General features: G+C 41.9%; 1 gene segment (V, D, J or C); it reads right to left on the bottom strand.

Moving 5' to 3' along the window:
- Positions 1-2,653: 2,653 nt before the first annotated feature.
- LOC309400410 (Ig gamma chain C region-like) overlaps positions 2,654-23,304 on the bottom strand; it is a 110,043-nt gene continuing 89,392 nt past the window's right edge. The window contains exons 2-5 of the C gene segment in view: positions 6,890-7,195; positions 5,879-6,205; positions 3,682-4,011; positions 2,654-3,112 (exon numbers count right to left, since the gene is read on the bottom strand).

The following is a 23,304-nucleotide window of genomic DNA, read 5'->3' as shown; positions in this document are numbered from 1 at the left end:
TTTATATTTTATTTACTATTCTAATTTATGTGCTGATTTATCTGCCATTCATATGTTATAATTATTTTATTTTGTATTATAATTTTATTACTGAGTGGTATTGTTTTCATATTTTAAATTTCTCATTTATTTTGTTCTTTCCGGAGGCGGAAAAAAAACTCCGCATATTTATAGGTGTTCTCAGCTGCTCGTGTGGAATGGTATTGTCCATTTCTTGCTTCTTTCTTTCTATTGTTTTTACCCATTTATCATTTGTCATATTTTTTTTTAAAAAAATAACATCTTTGTAATGTTTGTAATGATCTGCTTCATGGAAGTGAGACTTCTCCCATTCTTAGCTTAGCATCAATTGCCAACTTCCATGATCAAAATATTATATGCCTGCATTCTTCACCAGATGAGGATCGGCAGATTTCTATAAAAGGTTCCTTTCTTTTATGTATGTATGTATGTATTGTGTCACAACCCCTGGTATGCCCAAATATGGGAGGGAGCATACTACTTCCTTTTTCTGTCTTTCGGCTCACTCCAGCAGACCATCCAGGCAGAAAGCCATCTTTTATGGATGCAACATGTATGTATGTATGTATGTATGTATGTATGTATGTATAGAGAGAAAGAGAGAGAGAGAGAGAGAGAGAGAGAGAGAGAGTGAGTGAGTGAGTGTTGTGGGTTTTTAAAGTGTTATATAATAGTTTTTTCAGTGAACGTGTTTATATTTCATTGAAAACAAATTGTCAGAAATTTTGATGAATCTGAGGGTGCAAAAATTAAATATCTCAGAAAAATATTAAATGTGTAAATATGATGAAATGTGATTATTAATATTTCAATTTGCAAATAGATGTCCAAACAGAGAGAGAGAGAGATCTTAGCATTTAATTTCTACAGTTGTATTGTTCTTGGGTGCTGGAGAATCTCTCTTTCTCATCTGTGCATTGATTAGGGAACTTGAGACTAAGAGACGAAGAACGGTTGAAGGAACCGGCTATGTCTAGTCTAGTGAAAAGAAGGACTAGGGGTGACATGATAGCAGTCTTCCAATATTTGAGGGGCTGCCACAAGGAAGAGCGGGTCAATCTATTTCCCAAAGCACCAGAAGGCAAAACAAGAAGCAATGGTTGAACGTAAAGAAGGAGAGAAGAAATCTAGAAGGAGAAATTTTCTGACAGTGAGAACAATTAATCAGTGGAATGCCTTGCCTCCAGAACAGAGGCAGCATTCAGCCGATTTGCACTGGTTTGGACGAACCGGTTGTGGAAACCTGTGGATGGGGTGTGTCAGCCCACCAGTCCGGGTGTAATCCCACCCTATACTGATGTGTTTTTGAGGTTATACGTATATGTAGGCGGCGAGCGCAAGATAAATTGCCGTGTTTTGTGATGGTGGTGGGCGAACTGATAGTAACAATAAATGAATCCCTCCTCTGCTTCCGAAGTTGTAAATGCTCCATTACTGAAAGTTCTAAGAAGATATTCGACAATCATTTGTCTACTATGTAGCTTCGCATTTCTGAATGTGGAAATCTTGAGAGCTGAATGCCCATCCTGATCTATTTTCCCTGATTATTTGTTCAGTGGGGGGTTTCACATTTTGCTACCACCAGTTCGCCATGTGCGTGCCCCTTCCATGCATGTGCCTGACCCTCCGCGCATGGACTTTGTTTGTGGGTGCACCTTCTGTGCATGCACCCGGCCTCAAAAGCGTGACTGAATTGGACAGAATAGAGACGATTTCTGCTACTAGTTCAGGCGAACTGGTCTGAACTGGCTGAATATCACCTCTGGTGTTATATCAATTATTTGGCAAATAATTGGCATTCCCTGACATAGTTGGTCCTTTGGAACTCTCGCTTATTGGACCATGAGCGTGATGCTTCTATTTATTTATTTTTTAGTTAGGATCATAGCATCCTTATATTATAACAGCTTCTCGAGATTCTCCCTTGAGCAATCTCTGGATTTTTGGGGTATTATATATGAATCCTTGTTATTGAAGCTAAGTGTAGATTATAGATGTGTGCGGAATATTGTCGCTTTGCCCCAATTGATTGGTCCATGAAGAAACTTTGGTTATGAGAAAGTTGGCTAAGGGACGTTGCTGGAACTCCGATGATGGGACATTTTTTAGTAAATAGTTATAATTATATGTATTTCGGCAACGTTGACTCTTGGTTCTCGGGCTAAATGGACAACCTACAGAGAAGGGCATTTAAGAATATAGGAAAGTGGATATGGAGCAGACAGTAAAGGATCATTCTCCTTATACGTGATGGGTTCAAATTTCCACTGAATCCTGAAGCTCACCAGGTTGGAGTAGATGAATCTATTCCATTCTTTTCTCACAGCACAGGGCTGCAGTGGGGCTAATTTGGTGTAGCTCCCCCCAACCCAGCTAAATCAATTGTCCTTCAGTGGGATTCATACAGAAACATGATGAACTCCATTTTGTTGGATTATCAAAACAGTCACCCACCCATTTTCATTTGCTGAGATGGGGGGGCTGTAGAAATCCAATCAATCAATCAATCAATCAATCAATCAATCAATCCAATAAACCAGCCTTAAGCCTTAGCTCTTCTTTTTCAGACAAGTTATCTCCCTTCCCCCTTCTAGATCTCAACTCTAAGGAGAAAACAACAGAATCTGAGATATTCCTGAGAGGGTTTACTTTTATTCATCTAGATGCCAAGTGAGCGAGCAGACAAATCATTAACAGTTTGATCTCACAGTGCTAGAGGCAAATCTAGGATGGGTTGAAATGGAGCAGCTGGTTCATTTTTTACCCGGGGTTTTTGAGATGTTCCTCTGTGTGAACTTCATGGGGAGGGCTTCATGGACCACCATACAACTGAACACTGATTGTTTGTCCCAATCAGCCCTGGGGAGAGAAAGTTTGCTGAATACAAAGTAGGAGTCATCATGCTTATTCTTCGTAGCTGGAGTAGTCTCATAGTTGTCTTCTGGCAAGGCGTTGTGATTCTTTAGCCACTGGACATCAACATCGTCTGGGTAAAAATCATTTATCATGCAGGTAAGAGTCACATGTGTGCCTTGGTTGAGCTCATCTCGGTGAGGAGGGAAGACGTAGACCTTGGGTGCCTTGGTCTTGCCTTGGTAAAGTTGGAGGAAAGAAACACAACAATGAAATACAGGAGAAATTAGTGGCAGCAATGAATGGTTCACATCTCTTGCTAAACTATGATTCTTTAGCCATTTATACCACTAAACCACAGTTTTCAGCCCATTGTATGACTAGACACAAGCCAAGTGTGAAATTTCTCACCCTGATCAGGCTTGGTATTCACTTACTTTCTCTACCGGTTCACAAATGTGAGCATGTACCATTCATGTATATGCTCGACCTTCTGTGCATGCGCGTTGATGATTGCACGCGGGGCTTGCATGCATCTGCCTGATTTGAAAACGTGCCCAAATAAGATGGCATAGAACCAGGGTGAATGTGCAGCCCCACCTGCGATTTCCACTACCAGTTCAGGTGTACCTGTCCAAACCGGCTGAATGCCACCTCTGACCTGTACTTATCCACCCAATATTTGGATTGTTGATGCCGCCCCTTTTCAAGTCTCCAAGCTTGCATCCTTGTCCTACAATATCTCGGCACAAATGAAGACAAGTCCGTTAGTCCCCCTGCGGGGGAACAATGTAGCTTCCTTCTTACCTCCGGTCTTGGAAATTGTCTTTGTGACAGGGGTGACAAAGGATGGATGTTCCACCACACAGGTGAAAGTTTCTCCCGATTCCCATTGTTGAGTGAAGACGTTGAGGCGACTGACAACAGTGTAGGTACCATTTGCTTCTTCTGTCGTTTCCTTTGATTCAGAAGTCAGTTGTCCATTCTTCTCCCGAGACCAGGTAATTTCCAACCCCTCTTCATTTTGCAGATTGTTGACAACACAGCTGATTTTGCTATTTCTATCAAAGTACAAGGATTTTGGTGTTGGGGGCAGAATATACACATTAATATCTCCAGAGGGACAACCGCTTCCACCTAAGGATAAAAAAGTTAATGTCAGTTCCCTTGTCAACTCTCATTTCTTCCCCAGCTAACAGGCTCTTGATCTGAGCTCCAGAAGATCGGCTAAAGATACAGAAGGATCTTGACAAACGTGAACATTAGGCACTATCTAATAAAATGAAATTCAATGGTGAAAAGAGTAAGGTTCTACATTTAGGGAACATAAACGAAATGCACAGGGACAGTATAGGTGGCACCTTGCTCAACAGTAGTAACTGTGAAAGGGATCCTGGAGTCCTAGTGGACAACCATTTAAATAGGAGCCAGCCGTGGGCAGCAGCTGCCAAAAAAGACAACACAGTTCTAGGCTGCATCAACAGAGGGATAGAATCAAGATCACATGAAGTGTTAATACCACTTTATAAGGCCTTGGTAAGGCCACACTTGGAATACGGCATTCAGTTTTGTAAAAAAGATGTGGAGACTCTAGAAAGAGTGCATAGAAGAGAAACAAAGATGATTAGGGGACCGGAGACTAAAACATATGAAGAACGGTTGCAGGAACTGGGTATGTCTAGTTTAATAGAAAGAAGGACTAGAGGAGACATGATAGTAGTCTTCCAATATCTCAGGGGTTGCCACAAAGAAGAGGGAGTCAAACTATTCTCCAAGGCACCTGAGGGTAGAACAAGAAGCAATGGGTGGAAACTAATCCAGGAGAGAAGCAACTTAGAACTGGGAAGAAACTTCCTGACAGTTAGAACAATTCATCAGTGGAACAGCTTGCCTCCAGAAGTTGTGAATGCCCCAACACTGGAAGTCTTTAAGAAGATGTTGGATAGCTATCTGTCTGAAACGGTATAGAGTTTCCTGCCTAGGCAGAGGGTTGGACTAGAAGACCTCCAAGGTCCCTTGCAACTCTGCTATTGTATAGTTGATCTACACCAGAGCTGCCTTTGAGTTGAGGAAATATAAGTCAACAGCAATAGCACTTAAATTTATGTACATTTTGATAGTGCTGTGCCGGTCCTCTCTAAGTGATTTACAGAGTCAGCATCTTGCCCTCAACAATCTGGGTTCTCCTTTTATTGGCCTCAGAGGCAGCGTTGGGATTCCACCAGTTTATTTGCACATATGCACAGTTAACAGAGAACTCACCTTCTGCATTATTGCTGGTGTGGAAAACAGCTGAGGTGCGGCAATCCACTCTGCCGCGCTGATCAGCTGTTCTTCGGAAAGGGAAATATAGGTGTTTATAGCGGGTGGGAGAGCCCACTTCAAAGTCGGAGCGAACCTGTTCGCTCCCAGCTGATAGTCGGCGCTAACGGTTTGCCAGAACCAATCCGGACCAGTAGAATTGCATCCCTGCTCGAGTTAAAACTCGAGCCAGTCTGAAGATCGAACTCTTGGCAGTGAGCAGTGACCAAACCTGCAATACTGCATTTTAACCACTGTGCCACTACGGGCTCTAATTGAACCAGTAAAAAAAGTGTCCACTTCCGGTCTATGGAGATGCTCAGTCATCCAGGTCATGGTTGTCCCGAAAGTGCTTTTTCAAGAGGCAACTGCACTTTTTCTTTGAAGACCCTTTCGCTTCTCATCCAAGAAGCTGAAGAAGAGCTGAAGAAGCTTCCTGGATGAGAAGCGAAATGTCTTCCGAGAAAAAAACCCCAGAAAATCCAGTTGCCTCTTGGAAAAAAAAAAACACCTTTGAGTTTCCTCTCCCTAAAGATGGTTGTCTGAGCAGGTGAAGAAGCCCTAAATTAATGAAGATTGATTGGAAAATATTATGGATTTCTACAAAGGTCTTATGAAAAGTTGGGCTAGCTCCTCCTTTCCCCCCCTATTTTAATACCACGTTCGCTTCTACAGACCAGCATTTGCATAAGATCATGATTACCTTCACATTTCTTGGCTCTGCCTTTCACCGTGGTTTGTGATGCTGCATGGGTTACTTCGCAGTAATAAACTTTTCCTTCCAGCCAGTCGTCTTGGGTGATGTTGACTACGCTGGCGGTACTGAAAGTGTATGTGCCAGGATTCTGCCAAGCGGGATAAGTGTATGGACGCAGCAATCCAGAGTGTCCGCCCACCTTCCAGGCAATGTCCAATGGTTTGGGGTAGAAGCCTGAAATCTGGCACCACAGCTGTATGGACCCATCTCTGGAACCGCATGAAGAATGGAACACGTTGATCTCGGGGCCCACAGGTCTACGGGTTTCAATGCCTAAGCAGGAGGAATTAGAAGTCCGATTTAAGTATTATTTAGTATTAGTCGGTTGGATGCCCGTGCTTCACTATGGAACCATGTGATCAGGCTTGATAAATTGACAGCTAAAGCTTGAACATTAACGAGTAGTTACAATCGGCCTCTCCCCTTCTCTCCCTTAGGTGTGCCCCACAGAGGCCTCTCCTATCTTATCCCCTTCGCTCCTTCAGGCTGGCCCCATTGATCTTCTCCTATCCCCTTCTCTCCCTTAGGTGAGCCCCACGGAGGCCTCTCCTATCTTATCCCATTCGCTCCTTCAGGCTGGCCCCATTGATCTTCTCCTATCCCCTTCTCTCCCTTAGGTGTGCCCCACAGAGGCCTCTCCTATCTTATCCCCTTCTCTCCCTCAGGCTGGCCCCATTGATCTTCTCCTATCCCCTTCTCTCCCTTAGGTGTGCCCCACAGAGGCCTCTCCTATCTTATCCCCTTCTCTCCTTCAGGCTGGCCCCATTGATCTTCTCCTATCCCCTTCTCTCCCTTAGGTGTGCCACACAGAGGCCTCTCCTATCTTATCCCCTTCTCTCCCTCAGGCTGGCCCCATTGATCTTCTCCTATTCCCTTCTCTCCCTTAGGTGTGCCCCACAGAGGCCTCTCCTATTTCATCCCCTTCTCTCCCTCAGGCTATAACTTTACTGGACTCACGGTCAATTCTTTTGTCAATTCTCGTGCTGGTGGCTGTATGTTCGACATTGCACTGGAATGACTCGGCTTGCCACTGGCTGACGGGGATGGTGAGCAGGCTGCTGTGAGTATACCGGTTGGATCCAAGCAAAACTGGAGGGAAGTTATGGATTCCACTGGTGATGGCGCCTGAATTCCATTTCACCGTGGCTGGTTGAGGGAAGTAGCCTTTGACGAGACAACCGATGGAGACTTCAGAAGCGGTGGTAACGTCTTGGTTACAAGGAGACAGTGGGAACACCGTTGGGGCTGTTGGGGTTCCTGCGGCTGTAGGGGAAGATAAAGATAACACAGCGAATATAGTGAGTTTATATCCTGTTAAAGATGGCGACCTTGGTGAAATGCTTTCTGGTAGTTCTGATGTTTTCTATTATTTTCAGTGACTCACTGTGAATGTCATACTCAAGAGATGAGAATTTGAATGCCAGGATAGTTGACTTTCAATAACAAGCAGCTATCCGGCACTATTTATCCCCCCCTTTTTTTTTCAAAGGAGGACGAAATTCTGACTGAGGGAACAGTGGTTATCTCTTCTAGCACAGTAGTTAGAAAGAAGCAGAAAAGAAACAAGAGAAGGAGAAGGAGGGGAAAGTGAGGAGGCATTTTACAGACCAGGGAAGCAGGGGGTAAGAATATTTCCCCACCCCTCGCTGCATTTAACTAATCTGTATTTCTCTCATCAATAAGATAGATGAACTGCTCCTTTCAAATAGGAACAAATCAGACTTTTCCAACTCAGCAAACCCTTGCTTCATGGCTGAAATATGGCTGAATGATTCTGTTTATGACAGCTGCCTGCAAATCACAGGATTTCAGATTCAAAGAGTGGAAAGAATTGCAAAAACCATCCAGTACAAAAAGGGAGGAAGTATATGCTTTTAGATTAACAACTCATGATGTAAACATGTCACTACACTCGTAGTGTACATGACACTGCACTACCCTATGTCAGGGTTCCGATGGATGCCCTAATTAAATCATGAGCCTCAAGCCAAGCTTCAAAAGAAATCCAGTTATTTTTTTAGGAGCTCCATGTCGGCACGTGCCCAAGTGAAGCCAACTCTGACCCCACTTAATTTACGACCAAGACTTAATCCTGTTTTCCCCCCTCCTCCAGGGTGTGTCATAAATCACATTCACCAATGGAACAATTTCACGGGTTGTAGAGATCACTCGCCTCCTGCCGCTGTGGGTAACCCTGAGATACAGCCTTGAGAAAGATATGTCTGGAATGTGCTTCTGTTTGTGGCTGCCGTGCTGCTTCGTCAGTTTCCCATCCCCCTTGCCTACGGCAACTCGAGAACAGGCCAGGGATGCTTTGTGAGTTGACACACTACACTACACTACTCTAAATAAACTAAATAAATTCTGTGAGGTGGACTTAGAGACACCATTCTTTATTTGCATAGTCCTTTATGCCTTTCAAGAGCTTTCTTCATTTATCGTAGTTGGGGTCTACTATACCACCCCAAGTTTGCATAAACAAGGCATTGCAAACCTTAGCTGACCAAATCCCATGGGCTGATAGCCAGATTCCCTACTCATTGTATTAGGATACGTTAACAGTGTTAACCTAGAGCTTCCAAGAGCTGCCAAGATATGTACATTCAGCATGCCAAGTGTCTCACAACATGCAAGGATATTTTACACCAGGGGTCTCCAACCTTGGCAACTTTAAGACTGCTGGACTTCAATTCTCAAGAATTGAATTCTTTGAACTCTTGCTGGCCCACCTGAGAGCCATCACGGGTCTGCTGATAGAACCCCCCCCCCTTGAAACTTGGCTACTGAGCAAATAGATTGGCAGAAGATGCTGTCGATATGGCACTGCTCTACATCTTGCAACATCTTGAATCCAACAGAGGCCTGTGTAAGGGTCCTTTCTGTAGACTTCTGTAGACTAACCCAAGTAGCTCAGCATTCAATGCCATCCTTCCAGAGATGCTCCGCTCTAAACTGACTCAGCTAGCTGTGCCTGACCACATCTGTAGAGGGATTGTAAGCTTTCTAACAAATAGGAAGCAGTCGGTGAAACTAGGGAAAATGACATCAAATACCGTTCCATTAGCACTCTTCTCACTATATGCATCTCGAAGGATCCCTCCGTTAAAGTACTGAAGTTTGCACAGATGATACAACAATTGTTGACCTCACTGGAGACAATGATGGGTCTGCATATAGATGAGAGGCAGATCAACTGGCCCTATGGTACAGCCAGAATACTCTTAAACTGCAGATGATAGTAGATTTTAGGAGAAGTTCTCCTCTGCTATCACCTCTTACAATATTAGATAACAGAGTATCAACAGTAGAATAGAAATTATAAACTAACCATGACAACTGCATACAAGGAGAATTTGTATAAAATGTTTTATAGATGGCCTATGTCGCCCGAAAGATTGGCAAAAGTGTTTAAAGACAACTCATCTAAATGTTGGAAATGTCACCAGACACTGGGGTCATATTATCATATGTAATGGACGTGTGTAGAAGCCAAAAAAATACAATTAAAAATACAGGGGAAAAAACCCGAATGTGGTTGGAGAAGATGACACAGCAACATATTGATCTAAAAACCTGAACTGTTCTTGTTGGGTAACTTGTTAGAAAAATATAGTAAAGAAAATGTATGTTTGATTATTCAGGTAATAACTGCAGCTAGAATGATATTTGCATAACATTGGAAGGGTGAAGAGATCCCCACAGATGGAAATGCGATTTATTATTATTATTATTATTATTATTATTATTATTATTATTATTATTATTATTATTATTATTATTATTATTATTATTATTATTATTATTCATGCTTCTAGACCGCCCCCTCTCCCAAAAGGGACTCGGGGCGGTGTACAGTCCATGCAAAATATATCAAAATACAATAAAAATTGAATATGTACAGTTGGAATGGAGGAGGTTAAAAATGGAATTAAAAGAACTGTACAAAGCAATATATATAAATATAGGATTTTGAACCCCTAAAACACACACAATAAGTTAAAAACAATACCCCTAAAATAACCAGTTAATACATTTGCCAGGAGGGACAGTTGTAATTATGCCAGGCCTGCTAATCGGAACAGGTGAGTCTTCAATTTTTGCCGGAAGGAGCGGAGGTCAGTAGTGGTTCTAATGTCGGGGGGGAGGTCATTCCAGAGGGTTGGGCCCATCACAGAGAAGGCCCTACTCCTTGGTGTCGCCCGTTGGCATTGCCTAGTGGACGGCACCAGGAGAAGTCCCTCTCTGTGTGAGCGAATTTAAAAAATATATATTAGAATGTGCAGAAATGAATAGATTAACACTTGCAATTAAAGGAAAGGAAGAATCTGTTTGTTATAACATATGGGAGCTGTTCTATCAATGGTTAGAGAATAAATATGAAAATAATGTATTATAAAGTTAAATAAATTAAGAAGAGAAGTGTTATACCAATAGATAGGTTACGTTTTAAGTCCCAGTATTGCAATAAGAATAGATATATGTATAAAGAATATGGTGGAAAGCTTTAACTATTATGACGCAAAGCATGTGTACCTAGACGTCACACTGTTTAATGAATGATGAAATGTTTGTATTAAAAGAAAATGTAAAAAAAAATGTTGGAAAGAAAATGATATCAACAATAGAGACCTTCACGTTTCTGAGTTCTATTATCTCCCAGGCCTTAAAATGGACACCTAACATTAGAAACATCATTAAAAAGGTACAACAAAGAATGTTCTCCCTGCATCATCAACTCAGAAAACTCAACTTTGTCCTAGAATCTGCTGATACAGTTCAACAGAGGAATTATTGAGTCGGTCGTTTGTACTTCAACTGAGTGGTTGGGCACAACAACCAAAGAGGACAGACATAGGCTTCGACGGATAGTTAAAGTGCAGAAAAATAAAACAGTTGCAACCAGCTTGCTTCCCACTGAGGACCTGCAAAATGCACGAACCAGAACGAGGGCTGAGAAAATATCTACAGATCCCTCACGTGCAGGAGATAAACGGTTTCAACGTCTCCCTTCAGGATGTCACTTGAGGCCATTGCATGCCAATACAACTAGACACGAAGACAGTTTTTCCCCTATGCAAGCGCTCTACTGGAGACCTAATTCCCTCAACACTGTATTAAGAGAGTCGTATTATAGGAGTCGTCCCCAAGTAGAGATCACGGACACTGTCTACTGAGGAGCACTCTCTCTCTCTCTCTCATAGAATAGAGCACAGAAAAAGAAAGAATGCGGAGAAGAGGAACAAAGAGGATCAGGGGACTGGAGGCTAAAACATACGAAGAGCAGTTGCAAGAACCGGGTATGTCTAGTCTGATGAAAAGAAGGACCAGGAGATGACATGATAGCTGTCTTCCAATATCTCAGGGGCTGCCACAAAGAACAGGGAGTCAAGCTAATCTCCAAAGTACCTGAGGGCAGGACAAGAAGCAATGGGTGGAAACTAATCAAGGAAAGAAGCAACTTAGAACTGAGGAGAAACTTCCTGACAGTTAGAACAATTAAACAGTGGAACAACTTGCCTCCAGAAGTTGTGAATTCTCCAACACTGAAAGTTTTAAAGGAGAGGTTGAATAACCATTTGTCTGAAGTGGTGTAGGGTTTCCTGCCTAAGAGGGGGGTTGGACTAGAAGACCTCCAAGGTCCCTTCCAACTCTGTTATTCATTCTATTCTGTTCTGTTCTGTTCTGTTCTGTTCTGTTCTGTTCTATTCTATTCTATTCTATTCTATTCTATTCTATTCTATTCATTCTATTCATTCTATTCTATTCTCTGTTCTATTCTTTTCTATATTCTGTCCTGTCCTGTCCTATTCATATTAGTTTATTTCTGGCTCTGGGCTTTCATTGATCTCTCTTCTTGGGGTTAAGAAGGTTAAGAAATGTAAGATTTCTTAAGGTTTCTGAGGAGGAAGTCCCTGTCCCAAATCATAAATATTCCAGCTAATTTGGGATAGCCGGGATGCTGATCTGCATCTCCAAGGTCAAGCTTTCCACTTTCCAATGACTTTCAAAATGAAAGTCCGATGGAAGATAATTTATTTTGCATTGTTTACAGACAGGACACTGGATCGGAGACTACCAGCTGCAGCCTATGAGAAGAAGGGGTCATATTTTCATGCCCACGGGGAAACAAAGGTGGGGATTTAGACTTACAATCATAGAAGAATATGAGAATGAAGTATGTTTGGGAACGAGTTCTCACTGACATAGCAAAACTCAGTCTTAGTCCAAGCAGAAATCAGTATTGGCACAATCTGAGAATAATCAAATTAGAATAGAGTAGAGTAACAGAGTTGGAAGGGACCTTGGAGGTCTTCTAGTCCAACCCCCTGCCTAGGCAGGAAACCCTATACCGTTTCAGACAAATGGCTATGCAACTTCTTCTTAAAGACTTCCAGTGTTGGGGCATTTACAACTTCTGGAGGCAACTTCTGTTCCACTGATTAATTGTTCTAACTGTTAGGAAATTCCTCCTCAGTTCTAAGTTTCTTGTCTCCTTGATTAGTTTCCACCCATTGCTTCTTGTTCTACCCTCAGGTGCCTTGGAGAATAGTTTGACTCCCTCTTCTTTATGCCAACCCCTGAGATATTGGAACACTGCTATCATGTCTCCCCTAGTCCTTCTTTTCATCAGACTAGACATACCCAGTTCCAGCAACCATTTTAGACTGTTTTAGATATGTTTTAGATCATCCAAGTCAACACCAGCCAAAGCATAGATACACTCCAAGAGGTAGTGCAAGTTTGGAAGATGGGTGGAGACCTGGTCCATAGAATAACCAAGACCGAAGGAATAACATCATCACCATCCTTTGTTCCCCATTAGCTTAGCGACTCCTAGCCTTCAGCTAGATGATTGAAGTTATCTCGGAGCAAGTAACCTCCTTGTTCTTCAGGACTTTATTTGAATTCTAGACTTCAACATGGAGATCAAGGAGCTCCATAATTCACACGAGACTTGAAGGAGCTTCCTGGCTGTTCACTAGCTTATCTGAATCCTAGCATTTAGCTGGGAATCAAAAATCCCAGCAGTTAGCTGGGGATTGAAAAAAAGTTCAGCATCCAGTTGGTAGTAATTCCGCCCCTTAGCTGACCTAAGCTCATAGAGATGGGCACTGTAGCCAAGAAATTAAAAGAGGCTGGGGAGGAAAGCTATGCCAAATCTAGACAGCATAGTAAAAAGCAGAGACCTATATGTAGATAAAATTAAATTTAAAACGTATTATAAAAAAAGACCACATGCTGAGTGTGATTACAAATCCATCTGGTGCTCATTCTGTCTATCTCACATTGTTCTATCTTACCAAGAAGTAAGCCATGGTCTGCTTTATAAAATGCCTTACTGAAATCTAAGTAAATTATACAGATTTTATTTCCCGGGGCTCCAAGATCACTGCAGATGGGGACTGCAGCCAAGAAATTAAAAGAGACTTGCTCCTGGGGAGGAAAGCTATGGCAAATCTAGACAGCATACTCAAAAGCAGAGACATCACCCTGACAACACAAGTGTGTATAGTCAAAGCTATGGTTTTCCCAGTTGCAATGGATGGCTGTGAAGGTTGGACCATGAGAAAGGCTGAGCGTCAAAGAAGGGAGGCCTTTGAACTCTGGTGCTGGAGAAGATTCCTGCGAGTCCCTTGGACTGCAAGTCAATCAAATCGGTCAGTCCTAGAGGAGATCAACCCTGACTACTCTTTAGAAGGCCAGATCCTGAAGAGGAAACTCAAGTACTTTGGCCACCTAATGAGAAGGAAGGACTCACTGGAGAAGAGCCTAATGCTGGGAAAGATGGAGGGCAAAAGAAGAAGGGGACGACAGAGAATGAGGTGGCTGGATGTAGTCACCGAAGCAGTCAGGGTGAGCTTCAATGGACTCCAGAGGATAGTAGAGGACAGGAAGTCTTGGAGGAACACTGACCATGGGGTCACGTTGGTTCGGACATGATTTCGCAACTAACAACCACAACAACAAACTCATAGAGTCCATGAATGTAGAGAAGCTCTGTGGAGCAGGAGTTTAATTGCTAGTTCCCTTGCTCTTCAAAAACTTATCTCAAGCAGGGCAAATAGCTGGTAAGACTGTTTCTACAAAGCCTCATGGTTGACCCATGCTAGCTTATGTGAACTCAAGCTCTCAGCTGAGTGAGCAAGACATTCTCAGCCACACAGCAGAGTTGGAGATTGGCAATGAAGCCCCTTCACTGGGAGGTGAAAAATCTCCCAGTTGAACCTGACATTTGAGATAAGCTCCGAAGAACTTAATGGCTAGACCCCACCAAACCTCACACCAGCCAGAGCATAAAACAACTCCAAAAAAGTATTGCAAGATCAGAAGATGTGGAGAGACCTGGCCCATAGAATCACCAAGATCAAATGAATAACACAACCACCACTCCTTGTTCCCCACTAGCTTTACTGATTCCTAGCATCCAGTTGAGCATGAGAGTTGGGGCAAGTAAGCTCCTTGTTCTTCACTACTTTACCTTCCCTGCTAGCTCACTGGAACCCTCATGCTCTCTATAAGAAGGACATCAATCTTCTATTTAAATATCAGATTTGAAGAAGGAATCATGGTACTCTTGCTCCTCACCCTTTCAGGAACTCAGGAACTCACCTCATCTCTTGGAGAATGATCAAAGAGATCATTCTCCAAGATGTGTAAGGAATGGAGCAGACCCCCCATTAGCTAGCTCCTTTCTTCCTGATTAGCTTGGCAGAACCCTACGAACTCAGCTCGGCTGTGAAAATTCTCCTCGCATGAATTTTGGAATAAGCCCACTTGCTTCAAACTAGCCTTCCTACCTTCCAGAGCTAGCTGATGATTAAAAATGTGAAAGATCAGCATTAGGGTTGGAGCAGGCCCTCGGGATCCCCGTTGCTCTCCACAAGCTTCTTATGAGCCCAACTTCTCAAGTCATAGTCATCATAGAGCTTCTAGCTAAGCAAGAGATTTGGAAGCTTGCGGCAAGCTTCTGATTGTTTTCTCCAGCTTAGCAGAATCGTAGTAAGCTAGGAGATCAAAAAAATCTCCTAGTTGGCCATTGAAGCTCGGAATAAAGTCTACTTTTTTCTGGATCAGCTGTCCTGAATTGTAGCATTCAGTTGGAGGGTTGAGGATGTCTTGGCCAACCATCAGGCTTGGAGCAAGCAGCTTCCCTGTTCATTGCCAACTTGAGTTGTATGGCTCAGTTGGAGATCAAGCAACTGATGGTTAAGAATACCACTTGTACTGACTGGCTTAGCTGAACATTAAACATTAAACCCAGCTAGCAGTCTTCCAGTTAAGCATGGTTTGGGATAACCGCCTTGCCCCACTCCCCAACTAGCTTTCCTAAATCCTAGGATTTATCTCGGCATTAAAAAATATAAAAGCTCAGCACCCATCTTGATATGCTTCAGCCCTTAAGCTCATAGAATCTATGGCTATAAAGAAACTCCTTGTTTAGCCCGAGATTGCTAGCTCCTTGTTCTTCTAAAACATCTGGCAAGAATGTCTCCATTGAGCCTCGGAAGAAGGTTAGGTAGCTTCCTTCATTCCCACTAGATACCTGAGCCCCAGATTGCAGCTCAAGCTAAATCTTGCCAGCTTTAAGGCGTGTGAACGTCTTGAGCTCCAAAAACGGGAGTTGGTGAACTTCAGACACCTCAAAGTTGCCAAGCCGGAGAAGCACTGAGCAAAACAAAATACCTGCTTCAGCCCTAGCTGAATCATAATAGTGAGCTAGGAGGTAAAGCAAAATCACCCAGCTGAGCACGAAGCTTAGCTTAGAAGGCTTGTAGCTTCCTACTTGCTTCTTTGGAATGTAACAGCCTGATGGACTAGGAGGTCTCAGCTGGGGATCGGGCTTAGATAAGACAACCTGATCCCCCTGGTTTAGATAAGACAAGCTGAACCCCCCTAGCTTAGATGAACCCAAGCTCTGAGCTATGGAATAACAGTAGATACCCCATTCAACTGTTGCCTCCAAGCTTAGTTAAGAGCTAAGCTACAAGGTGGAAAACCTTTCAATTGACCCTAAGGCTTGTGGCAAGCTCCTATGCTCCCTACTACCTCATATAGATCCTATTGGGTTTGAGGCTTGGAATAAGTATTGCTGCCTCCCACTAACTTTTGTTAACCCTAATACTCATCTCTCAGGGTTCTTCTTTCCCACTATTTGAACAGCCTCACTCAGGTAGATGCTCAAGAAATTTCCAGCAGACCTAAAGGCTAAGCTGCTTGTTTTAATGCTTCCTAGCTCTTAGCTAAGAGCTAATCCAGATGTTCACAAACCTAGCTTGTTCTTCCTTGGCTTTGAGCAGACAGCCAGGTGACCCCATGTTTCGTGTCAACAGGTAGCTTATCTTATGGCTATGATTCAGGAATCAGGAATAATAACTTGACTGAAGCTCTAGAGTGCATCTGGGCAAACGTGAGGTTTTAAGAAGCTGCTGGGATGATCGCTAGCTATTGTAACTTAATTGTAATCTTGAGGACCAGAAGCTTATCAATGAAGCACCAGCATAGACAGACACCTGGGTAGCCCCACTGCTAGCTGCTCAGTTTGTCTGTTGCTGATCTGAGTGGTCAAATAATTTCTCCGGTTTGGAATCAGGAATGGTCGCAGTAGCCCCACTGCTGTTTCCTTTGTTGGAAGTGAGAAGCCTTCCAGATGAATGCCAGGCTCCCTTAATCCCCGTGTAGCTTTTCTTAGCATTAGACTAAACAAGGAGGCGAGGAACGAAGGTGGTGAGGTAGGCCAGATGGAGCATGCAGTTCCTTCTAGCTATTTTTGTGCAGAAATGAGCACAACATCTTCACCCACACATTACAGAAATTCTCTCTAATTGAGGGGCAGGCTGTTTCCCAGCTCAACAAGATAATTGCTTTGTGCAACTCTTCCTTCCTGCTAACTCCTGACCGAAATGGGATCGCCTTCAAGGAGTTGAGGAACCCATTCTTAGCTTTAGGCAGAATTGCTCCATCAATGATGTTCTCAGCCAGGATGTACAACTAAGATTTCAGGGACTGTAGTAGAATCAACTACACAGTCCTACAATACAAATACAGTCCCTTTGGTGGATCCTTGAGCACATGAAGAGCACATGAAGAGCACAACAAGCCTCAGTAGTCCCCAACACTAGGAAAACTAAATACACTGACAAGAAATCTAATAAAAGGACAGATACAAATTCTTGTTCCAAGACATCTTCCCTTTCCCCCTTTCCCCAGAGGTAGCATCTGATTCCAGAAATGTCCTCATTCTCCTGATATATTCTCATTTATTTCTAACTTCCCAGGAGGTAGAAAGTCAAATAAGAATACCTCTTTTTTTACTCACCGAACCAAATGCCAGGGACACCATTGGACTTCTGTCGCTCGACTGGATTCTGCTCCTCCTTGACAATTATGTCCTTGATGAGCAGGACTTTCAAAGTTTTGCTCATGTTTTCAGGATGTGTCATTTAAAAACAAAAATTAGCAAATTACTAACACCCTCAGGCCTGGCATGAAGGTGTGAAAAAAACCAACCACCCTTGTTGTTGTCTGAGTTCCCAAAATTGCCATGTGAGATGCTTTCAACCGTGGAGACTTTCCCTTCTTCCTCTTTTATATCTTTCTTTTTTAATGTCTTTTAGAAGTCCAAACATTCTGTCACTGAGAAAAAGACACTCAGAGCTTAAACAAACTGGTCAACAACACCTGTAAATATTTGTTGCTCTAAAAAAATCATTGCCTAGTCAATTCTGCAACTTTGTCCAAGAGGATGAATAGAAAATAGAATAGATCAGAAGAACAATAGAATGGATTGGAACAACAATAGAATAGAATAGAACAACAATAGAATAGATTAGAATAACAATGGAGTAGAATAACAATGGAGTAGAATAACAATGGAGTAGAATAACAATGGAGTAGAATAACAATGGAGTAGAATAACAAAGGAATAGAATAACAATGGAGTAGAATAACAATGGAATAGAATAACAAAGGAATATAATAACAATGGAATATAATAACAATGGAGTAGAATAACAATGGAATAGAATAACAATGGAATAAAATAACAATGGAATAGAATAACAGAACAGAATAGAATGATAGAATGGCCTTTTTTTTGGAAGGGGGGCTTTGTAATCGCCCCAATGAATTTTTTTGTGCTTCAATTATTATAGTTTCAATCATAGTGAGGCAGTGCAATAGACAGGGTAGTCCTAGCTGACCTGAACCCTGTGACATCAAGCCTGTGGGATAAGCCTAAATGACGCATTCCCCATGGCGAATACAAAGACCAGATATCATGGCGCCAATAGCAATCCAATGTTTTGGGCAGCCGAGGAGGTGAAATAGCAGCCGGAGGGCATAAAATGGCCAACGGAGTATACAAAATGGCCACCACTGTAAGCCTGACACTGAGGCAGCCGTTTGCGCATCAAAAAAAGTAACAAGAAAAGCCGTTGGTCATGGAATGAGGAATAAACAGGGAGAATTAGAAATTCAAGTAAAAGAGGGCAGATATGATATTATTGCCATTACAGAAACTTGGTGGGATGAAACTGACAAATGGAACATACAGCTAGAAGGATTTAAATTATTTAAAAGAAATAGACCAAATAAAAGAGGAGGTGGAGTTGCACTATATATAAGAAATAACTATGTCTCTACAGAAATAGAGCACAACAATAATGAGAACTATCTTGAATGCATTTGGGTCAATATTAAAGGTTGTGGGGGAAATGACATTGCCATAGGTCTATACTACAGGCCACCCAACCAAGCAGAGGAAGAAGATGAACTCTTTGCTAGTCAGCTAACTAAGGTATGTAGGAAGCACACCACAATAGTAATGGGAGATTTTAACTACCCTGACATCAACTGGGAAACAAACTCTGCACCAAGTGGAAGATCCAACAGGTTCCTAACAAACCTAGCAGACAACTTTGTTTTCCAAAAAGTAGAGAAGGAAACAAGGGGATCAGCCATACTGGACTTAATTCTCACTAACAGAGAGGAAATGATAGAAGGTGTTGAAGTCATAGGAACCCTGGGGGCAAGTGACCATGCAATATTGGAATTCAACATTATCCAAACACAAGTAGTAGAACAAAGTCAAACTAGAGTCTTGGACTTTAAGAAAGCTAATTTCAATAAACTTAGAGAGAGCTTGGGAAAAATTCCATGGATGAGAATCCTCGAGGGGAAAACAACTCAAGAAGCTTGGGAAATTTTGAAAAATGAGATTAGAAAAGCCCAGTCTAACACATTACCAATGAAGAAGAAAAACAACAGCTCCCAAAAGAAACCAGCATGGCTGCATAAACAACTATCTGACAAACTGAAAGACAAAAAAAGTAAGTATAAAAAGTGGAAGGAGGGGGACATAACTAAGGCAGAATATCAGCAAATAGCCCGAGCCTGTAAAGATGAAGTGAGGAAAGCTAAGGCTCACAATGAAGAAAGGCTTGCCACAAAAGTAAAAATTAACAAAAAAAGCTTCTTCCAACATGTTAAAAACAAGAAAAAAGTTAAGGAAACAATTGGTCCATTGCTAGGAGAAAGTGGCAAGAAGGTGACAAGCAACAGGGAGAAAGCAGAACTATTTAACTCATGTTTTGCATCTGTCTTTACACAAAGGGATAAAACAGTCCAACCTATCAAAAGCAGCACCACAAAATTAGGAACACAAATTGAAATAGGGAAGAAAATGGTAAGTGAGCACCTGTCTACCCTAGATGAGTTCAAATCACCAGGACCGGATGGATTACACCCCAGAGTTCTGAAGGAACTAGCAGACGAGATCTCAGAACCACTGAATTATATCTTTCAGAGATCCTGGAACACCGGGGAACTACCAGAGGACTGGAAAAGAGCTGATGTGGTTCCCATCTTCAAAAAAGGGAAAAAATTAGATCCAGGAAACTACAGACCTATCAGCCTAACCTCAATACCAGGAAAGATTCTGGAAAAAATAATCAAGCAACGAATTTGCGAACACCTAGAAGCAAACAAAGTAATAGCCAAAAGCCAACATGGATTTGTCAAAAACAGATCATGCCAGACTAATCTTATTGCATTCTTTGATAATGTGACAAAATTAGTGGACCAGAGGAATGCCGTTGATATAGTTTACTTGGACTTCAGTAAGGCTTTTGATAAGGTAGACCATAACCTACTACTAGATAAAGTAGAAGAATGTGGGTTAGACAGCATCACCACCAGATGGATTGGTAACTGGCTGACCAACCGCACTCAACGTGTAGTTCTCAATGGAACTGCATCTACATGGAGGGAAGTATGCAGTGGAGTACCCCAAGGCTCTGTTTTAGGCCCAGTACTCTTCAACATCTTCATCAATGATTTGGATGAGGGAATAAATGGGGAACTCATCAAATTTGCAGATGATACCAAGCTGGCAGGAATAGCCAACACTCCAGAAGATAGGCTTAAGATACAGAAGGATCTTGACAAACTTGAACATTGGGCACTATCTAATAAAATGAAATTCAATGGTGAAAAGAGTAAGGTTCTACATTTAGGCAACAAAAACGGAATGCACAGGTACAGTATAGGTGATACCTTACTCAGTAGTAGTAACTGTGAAAGGGATCTTGGAGTCCTAGTGGACAACCATTTAAATATGAGCCAGCAGTGTGCAGCAGCTGCCAAAAAAGCCAACACAGTTCTAGGCTGCATCAACAGAGGGATAGAATCAAGATCACGTGAAGTGTTAATACCACTTTATAATGCCTTGGTAAGGCCACACTTGGAATACTGCATTCAGTTCTGGTCGCCACGATGTAAAAAAGATGTGGAGACTCTAGAAAGAGTGCAGAGAAGAGCAACAAAGATGATTAGGGGACTGGAGACTAAAACATATGAAGAACGGTTGCAGGAACTGGGTATGTTTAGCTTAAGAGAAAGAAGGACTAGGGGAGACATGATAGCATTATTCCAATATCTCAGAGGTTGCCACAAAGAAGAGGGAGTCAAACTATTCTCCAAAGCACCTGAGGGTAGAACAAGAAGCAATGGGTGGAAACTAATCAAGGAGAGAAGCAACTTAGAACTGAGGAGAAATTTCCTGACAGTGAGAACAATTAATCAGTGGAACAGCTTGCCTCCAGAAGTTGTGAATGCCCCAACACTGGAAGTCTTTAAGAAGATGTTGGATAGCTATTTGTCTGAAACGGTATAGGGTTTCCTGCCTAGGCAGGGGGTTGGACTAGAAGACCTCCAAGGTCCCTTCCAACTCTACTATTGTATTGTATATTGTATTGAATATTTAACTCCCCACTTTCCAGATTAGTACTGAAGCCTCATTTTAAGCTCCACTTTTGCTATTTTTAAGTCGACTTTCAGGTTTTTCTTTTTGAAGACTTTTTGTGAAGCATCTTCAAAGAAAAAGCAGACATGGTCAAAGAAACCATGGTCGCCTGGGCGAAAAATTTCGGTTACAATGTGGAATTGGCTAAGTGGGAAAAACTTTTGATACTTAATCAGAAACTAACATTGGCTACAGCATATAAAGAAAATCTTTATAAGATGTTCTATAGATGGCATCTCCCTCCAGCACGGCTTTCCAAAATGTTCAAAAATTTCGCCCCAAATTGTTGGAAGTGTAAAAAAACACCAGGCACTTTCTATCATATGTGGTGGATGTGCAATGAGGCAAAAAAATATTGGAAAATGATCCAATCATGGTTAGAACAAATGGTGGGAGAACAAATTATGTTTAAACCAGAAACTTTTCTCCTAGGCATAATACCTGAGGGGTTTAAGAAAGATACACTCTATCTAATTATACATATACTGACTGCAGCGCGCATAACCTATGCACAGCATTGGGAAAAAGAAAATACACCATCAGAGCTAGATATAATCAGAAAAGTGTTGGCCTGTGCAGAAGCAGATAGGCTCACTCTTGAACTTAAAAATAAAGGGAAAGCAGAATATTTTGAAGTATGGAATAGATTTTATGATTGGTATAAGACAAGATGACAAGACTGGAACAAATGTATATATTGTGATTGGACAGAAGGATAAACAATGTATTAAGTAGATTAATTGTTAATGGTTGAAACTAGCTGTACATAATGTGAATGTATGGTCAGTCCGACTCCGCGGTATTGCATTGTTTTAAATGTAAAAATAATAAAAATATATTAAAAAGAAAAAGAAAAAGCAGAGAGTTCACTTGCCTCTCGAAAGAAAGCACCTTTGGGACAATAGAATAGAACAGAGTTTGAAGAGAGCTTGGAGGTCATGTAGTCCAACTCCTGGTTAAATCAACTAGTCAAAATGCTCCCATACAATTTTGACAGGCCTTAAGAAGTATGGGAATCAGTGAGCTGACAAATGTTGTATATCAGAATAAAGAAAAATAGAGTTGGAATCGGCCTGGGAGGTCTTCTAGTCCAACCTCCCGTTCAAGCAGGAGACCCTGCACCATTTCAAATAAACGTTTCTCCAGTTTCTTTCTGAAAGGCTCCAGTGATGGGACACTCACAACTTCTGAAGATAGGCCATCCCCCTGGTTGACTGTTCTCGCTTTTAATACTTTTTCCTTAGTTCTAGATTGCTTCTCTCCTTGATTCGTTTTTACCCATTATTTCTTCTCTTACCTCTGGTATATTTCAGGATATTAAAAAAAAAGATCGAAGCAGTCTTCCTATTTGTGTATAAAACCTTGGAAACTCAGTGATAACTTCCATGCACTCTCTAAACAGTTAAACTCAGGCCTGGAGTACAGCGGTTAATGCTTGGTTCCTCCTTCTCTTGTGTCTTTAAAGCATTAAAGAGAAAGCCTAAAGGTTAGACTTTCATACCTAAGGCAGGACTAGAACTCACAATCTCCCGGTTTCTAAGTCAGCACCTTGACCACGATAATATCACAAAGGGTGTTCACAGTTGCCCATGAAGAAATCTATGGTTCCTTGTTAAGCTCAAAGACTAAAAAGAAGACAATGAGGGGAGTAAATAAGGTTTTAAAATTTGTCATTCAGTTGAGGTGGTCTGGTATTGTTCTGGAACCCAACCACCTAGACATCTGTCAAAGGAAAAATAAACACTTGTTTCACGCTAGCTAGTATACAAAAACTGGAGGGCGTCAACTCATAAAGTTGCCATGGTGAGGAACGGGAGGGAACGCATTCCACGCACACCTTCGGCTAAAGTCAGATCTCAGATTATTATAGCAGGCTTATGAAGCATGCACCTATTTGGAGAATGTGATTTATGACACAGATTGAGGGGAGGGAAGAAACAGGGCCAAAGTTCAGCCATAATTTAAATGAGGTTAGATCTGATTGCAATGGGCTATTGCCGAAATGGTATTCCTAATAAATGACTGGATTTCTTTTGAAACTTGGCTCGAGGCTCATGAATTAATTAGGGCA

This window comes from Natrix helvetica (assembly GCF_964273705.1).
Source record: "Natrix helvetica genome assembly, chromosome: W".
NCBI classification, from domain to species: domain Eukaryota; kingdom Metazoa; phylum Chordata; class Lepidosauria; order Squamata; family Natricidae; genus Natrix; species Natrix helvetica.
This window is presented reverse-complemented; position numbering and strand designations above follow the sequence as displayed.